Source organism: Desmodus rotundus, chromosome 8, assembly GCF_022682495.2.
Source record: "Desmodus rotundus isolate HL8 chromosome 8, HLdesRot8A.1, whole genome shotgun sequence".
In the NCBI taxonomy this organism is placed as follows: Eukaryota; Metazoa; Chordata; class Mammalia; order Chiroptera; family Phyllostomidae; genus Desmodus; species Desmodus rotundus.
Window position 1 is genome coordinate 25,178,311 of NC_071394.1, and position 6,000 is coordinate 25,184,310.

Genomic DNA, 6,000 nt, shown 5'->3' on the forward strand with positions numbered 1-6,000 from the left:
AGGAGTCTGGCAATGGAGCATTTTAGGTTGTCCCAATGTGAGGGTCACTATCAGCATTTAGTGAAGGGGGGATAGAAAAGGGACTGTCCGAATGCCAATAGCACCCACTGAGAAACTCTAACCTACAGGCACATTCATAAAGAAAACCTTTCATGGTAAAGTTAATCCATCTGTTAATCAGCTTAATTGACAAGTAACTCATATTTATTAATAGCTTGTTTAAATATCCTAAAAGACGTATCAATTTCTTTTTACCTAACACCATTTTTGCATTTACCTGGCATTTTATTTTGAAATACACATGCCTATCATTTTAAATATAGAGCCAATGCTCCATCTTTTATTCTCTGATGGAACCACAGCACCTCTCCTCCACAGCCCACCTGACTCCTTTTAGCAGATTTACACAATGATGCAACATTTGAAGAAGATTTGCCACTGGAAAATCATTTTGCTTCCTCATCAAGAATACAGTTTGAGCCCTGGCTGGTGTGGCTCGGTGGACTGAGTGCCGGCCAGTGAATCAAAGGATCGCTGACTTGATTCCCAGTCTAGGGCACACGCCTGGGTTGTGGGCCAGGTCCCCAGTGGGCGGTGTGAGAAAGGCAACCACACATTGATGTTTCTCTCCCTCTCTTTCTCCCTCCGTTCCCCACTCCATTCCCCTCTCTAAAAAATAAGTAAATAAAATCTTTAAAAAAAAAAAAGAATACAGTTTGAAATTTCTACTTCCAAGGGTCACTCACGTTAACATGAAATTTTAGACTGCCCTGGTTCATTGCCTAAGGCTCATGCAATGAAAAACTATCTTTCCAAAGGCATTATGCTAATGGTTTCTATGTCTTAAAAACATCAGTGAAGTAGGAATGCAATATGAATTAATTTACAACTAAAACTGTATAAAAATCCACATCCAAAGAGTGAAAAAGATTTACTCTTGCAGACAGATCAGAATACAGACAACAACAAAATTTAATTAGGAGGTACCTAGTTCACAACTGTAGTTATCCCCAAGCAGATTCAAGTTCAAAAGGAAGACTGACTGTTCAGGGACTGGTGGACTATAAGGAGATCCTTTTGCAAAGGTTTATTCTGGCATTCCTGTTTTGTTCTTTTGCTAATGGAATTGTTTCATGAGCTGGGGGGGGGGGGAGTGGGAATCAGAGAATCAGTCTTTTGAAGCCCGAAAGTTCCTTTTTAGGTTGTAAAAACTAATGCAAATGAGGCTCCTAAAGACTACCATGCCAACCAATAAAAATGAGCATTTCCTGCACAGTTTTAAAAGCAGAATTACTCTGACCACCCAGCTTTCAGCATTTTCTTTAGTCAGACCCCAAGTACTGTTTGTTTTTTTTTTTTTGATTTTATCTATCTATCTATCTATCTAGTCCCTGCAAGACATACCGTAAGATAAAAAGGTCCAGGAATTCTGAGACACAACCCTGAGGCTCAGTCTTCAGCACAATCTGAGACCAGGTTATTTCGCAAAGAACCGACTGACAACCTGAGCACTTTCAGATCTGTTGTTCATTATCACCTCCAACTGAACAGCATTACCCAGGCTTCCAGAAGCAGGTTTTTAAAGCACTGACCACCAGCTGCCAAGTCCCTTGAAGCTGTCCGACTAGAAAAAGTTCACCCAAAGTTCTGAATCAAAGATTACAGTGCATTTCAAGAAACTTACCATTCTCTCTAGATGCGACTGTGTTATGCACTGTGTAGGTAATCAGCAGGAACCATACACCCGCTACCCAGACTTAGACAAATCACTTTATCTATTTCCTAGTTCCAAAGTCCTAGATAGAGTCCTATTTATACAATGAATAGCATTTTCATCTACTTCCCTCAAAGACCTGTGCAAATAAATATGAAGGGTAACCAAGTCCTCCCTGTGATTATTGTTCAATGAAAGATATTCTGGAGTAGATGACATTACCGAAAGATAAATTTGGAAAGCCAAAATGGATTTCTGCAAGGAAGTCTTCATCAACCCCAAATGGCCCAGCCTCCCTGCATACTTCAGGACTGCTTAGGGGTAGCTCTAACCCTCAGGGAAGAGTGCAAATAGAATCATTCTTCCGCTTTCCCAAATCCTTAGCCTCTAAAAGTATAGTTAAACATTCTCTTTAATTCCTTGGAGAAGAGATAAAGTATTTTGCCTACCAATCTTTCAGGAAAGTTTCAACTGCTTTGCCATCTCTTGGTAAAGTTACAATGTCCTCTTGAGGTCATCTCTCTTCATTTAGTACTCTTGCATCCTCCACATTCTCGACAAAATTTTCTCTTCAAATCCGCATCTGACTCACTTCACTGTCTATTATCTTCTCTGGTTTCCCTCTGTTTTTAAGAATAAAAGCCCCGCTGGCCCTAACCCCAGGCTTCCCCGGCCTCCCGCCTGTCTTACAGGGCTCCCTCCAGTTTCAGCCATGCTAGCCCTCCTGCAACGTCTTTACTCCTCCTCACAGCTCAGGACTGCAACATACGCTGTTCCCTCAGCCTGGAATGACTTCACTTACATCTTCACTTGCTTTTCAGATGTCGGTTCGAAAGTCACAGCCTCCAAAAAGCCTTCTTTGAACCTTCTATAAAGGCCATGTCCTTTATAAATTCTTTCACATCACTGTTACTTCTTCAAAGCAAGTAACAGACTTACACAATTATTTATTAAAATCCCATCTCCTCCACTTGCCTGTAAGTTCTATGACAGACCCTGTGTTTTCTAAACCCTAGCACCAGCACAGTACCTGGTATACAGCTCAACAGGTATTAGCTGAGTAAGTCAGTCAGTCGTTCAAGTCTTCATTACCTGACACCAACTTCACTTCCCACTTCTCCGTAATGCAAATCCACCATAGAATTATAGACTTTTGACTCCCCTAGAAGCACTTTCCCCCTCATCTTCAGGCCTTCAAACCCTGCGGCTTTCCCTGCCTAGAAAGTTCTCCCCACTTCTCTCTACCTGTTGAAATCCCACTGGCTTGCTAAGACCTAACCAGTTATCTTTCCTCCAAGGTATTTCGTGATAGTGCCAGTTCCTACAGTTGTGCCTGCTCCACAATTCCAAAGCTCTTAGCATCCTTTTTGATAATTACATGTAACCTCATAGCACTTCAATGTGTCATGTGTGTGACTTACCTGCCCTCGGGTAAGTCACTGGTGCAAGCTCCTGGGGCTGAACTGTTTACATCCCACTCCTCCACTCCCAGAGCATTGCTAAGTACTGAGCGCTCACTGAAATGTTTTCCCCCTGACATACCACATTTTACCTCTAAAAAGAATATTAGCTTCCCCTAACTCCTGTTTGTGATTCAATTTGCCGCATGTGACTCTCCCCTCAAGTTTCTTTTCAGGGTTTTCTTGCCTGCCCTTCCCCCATTTTAATAAATGGTTTGAGTTCTCTGGATTCTTGTTTTTCCCCTGCCTACAAGGACCCTGCGTCCTCTGTGAGGGACCTCTACACGGAGGGGCTCCCAGTCCCTTTAAACTGCCATCCGCCTACACCCTGTAAAAGGCACCTGCGCTCAATATGATCTCACACATCAGCCCAGGTCCTCATTTGGGCCACTCTGCCACCTTCATCCCCATCAATCAAGGGGGCGTGGATCCTCTGTGACCACCCCCAACCTCATCCAAAAAAAAACCCGTCCCAGATCCGCAGTGTTTCTCCTTTCTGCCTCTGCCACTGAGTAGCCCTTTTCGCTCTTCCCCTCCTTCCTCTTCCTAAGACACATAACCTGGGCCCAAGGTTACGAAGAACCTGTGCTGAGAAACCAGTCACAGCCACCCAGCAAGTTCCAACGCCACAGCCTCGGCCCCCGCGCCGCCCCCATCCTTCCCAGCCAGTGACCGCAGCGCCAGCTTCGGCCTGGCCAGGACGCCCATCCAGGTAGCCATCGCTCACTAACCCAGGAAGGTGTCAAACGAGGAACTGGCAGCAGATGACAGGTACGGAGGCGGGCAGCCTGGCGGACGTTAACGGCTCAGCGCTCCATCCCTCCCAGACCTAAGCTCCGGCCTCAAGGCTTCCTCGTCCTCAGCGCCCAAGGAGCAAGTCACGTGCCAGCAGGAGCAGTCAGCTGACCGCGGCGCGCGCCGCTCCGCCTACGCGCGCGCTACTGCGCAGCCTCAGCATCTCCCGCGACCTCCGAAGGAGGGCGGGGCTGGAACGAGGGGGGAAGCTTGGAGACCCGGGAGTCGGCAGGCGCCCGCTTCCGTAGTGGGTGGGGCTTCCCGCTCTGCCCCGGTTTGGGCGGAGTGTCGTTCGCCCCCTAGAAACATCACCGCTACCATCCCTAACATCGCACTCCTATGGGCTTCTGCTGATTAGGACCTCTGTACACAGGATCCTGCCCTCGGGGTTTTCTTCAGACAGCCCCGTTTTCTGAGCAATGTCCTTACTGGTTCACTTCAGCTGATTCACATTTTCCTTCCAGCCCACTTGAAGTTAATTCCGTAAATGTTCACGGAGAGTTTATTGTGCACTAGGCATTGAGCTAATTTTTTTTAGGATTATCTACCGGAGCGAATCACTCTTTGAGCATGTTATCTAGTTCGGGAGTACGTGTAGTGTGTGATAAACATAAATAGTTGAAACCACATCAGAATGAGAAACCAAGGAGGGTTTCAGGTCGAAGGCAGGGACAGGGGGAAGCACATCCTCTGGGGGGGAGTGGGGAGAGCGGTGGGCAGGGGAGGCAGCATGCCGCTCTTCCAAACCTTGTATAGTTCATTGGCGTGGGAAGATAGATGGCATTCTAATTTAGAATATAGTTTCAGAACTGGTGGAGAACTTTGTGATATTCTAATTTAGTTCTTTAAGTTTAGAGTATGAGAAAAGCGAAGAACCGTAGGTCACAGCGGTTGTCTCACCAGGGAATGAATAGACATCTGGTTTTAAATCCTGGCTCCACTACTGATTTAGCTGTGTGATCTTAGGCCTCTAGACTTCAAATTCTTCAGCTGTGAAATGGTGGTAATGATACATACCTTATACCTAGAGGTATTGTGAGGATTGAATGAAGTCTGTGTTTAGCACAGTGCCTGGCACATAGGAAACGCCCAGTAAATGGTTCCCATTATTACTGTGTAATAGAGAACCCAGGCTTTCTGACCTATCCTATGCTTTTTCTGCTGTTGTGTTCCTGCAGAAATTCACCACAGAATTTCTTGGAGCCTCCGTGTTAGGTTGGACAGAAAGTAACAACCAACCAAACTATTCCCAACCTGACACTTCACCATTTCTGGATGAAGTTCAGGCAATTCCAACAACCAGTTGTACAACACAGCTTTGGAAACTTGTCAGAGGGTATTCTAAAGATTTTGTGTAGCATCACAAAATGGGCCTAAAGGCAATATTTTGTTAGATCTGTACTGTCCAATAAAACTTTCCTCGATGATGGAAATGTTACTCTGTGCTGTCCATGTGGTACCCACCAGCCTTACGTAGCTACTGAGCCCTTGAAACATGGTTAGTGTAACTGAAGTATTGGATTTTAAAGTTTATTTCACTTTTATTACTGGCAAATTATTTGGACAGTGCAGTTTTAGGGTCTACATTTGAAACCTTTTGCTTTCTTTATGCTTCTGTATGGGCCTGAAACAGAATTCTCATCTCAGTTTGTTAATTTTTCAAGTCAAGTGCATCCACTATCCACTTCTGACCTGACATCCTCCAATGTTTTAAACACCATGTTACACCCGAGAGGCAGTATAATGCAGTGCTCAGAAAATGTCAGCTCTAAGTATTACTTGACCTCCCATATCTCATGTAAAAACCTAGCAAACATGTTGAGTATCAGCAGGACATGATTGCTTCCTAGTGACTTCTAATAGTAAGACAATGTGTTTTGTAAAGAGAAAGGAAGCTCGCTTTACTATATGCGTATGTGAGAGCATACTATGTATCTAAGTATGTATAAAAGGCATGCCACGCCTTTTCCTCCATTTCCAACTATCTAAATACTCTCCATATAGAAGCACCTTTTAAGCTCAAGGCACTGA

The 6,000-nt window shown here is 44.9% G+C and overlaps 1 protein-coding gene across 1 annotated transcript in view; it reads right to left on the reverse strand.

The window, feature by feature from the left end:
- ATP6V1C1 (ATPase H+ transporting V1 subunit C1) overlaps positions 1-4,113 on the reverse strand; it is a 42,052-nt gene extending 37,939 nt beyond the window's left edge. The window contains exon 1 of the mRNA XM_024572166.3: positions 3,906-4,113. The gene's annotated coding sequence lies outside the window, so the exon portion shown is untranslated. The remainder of the gene's footprint in view (positions 1-3,905) is intronic.
- Between the last annotated feature and the right edge of the window lie 1,887 nt (positions 4,114-6,000).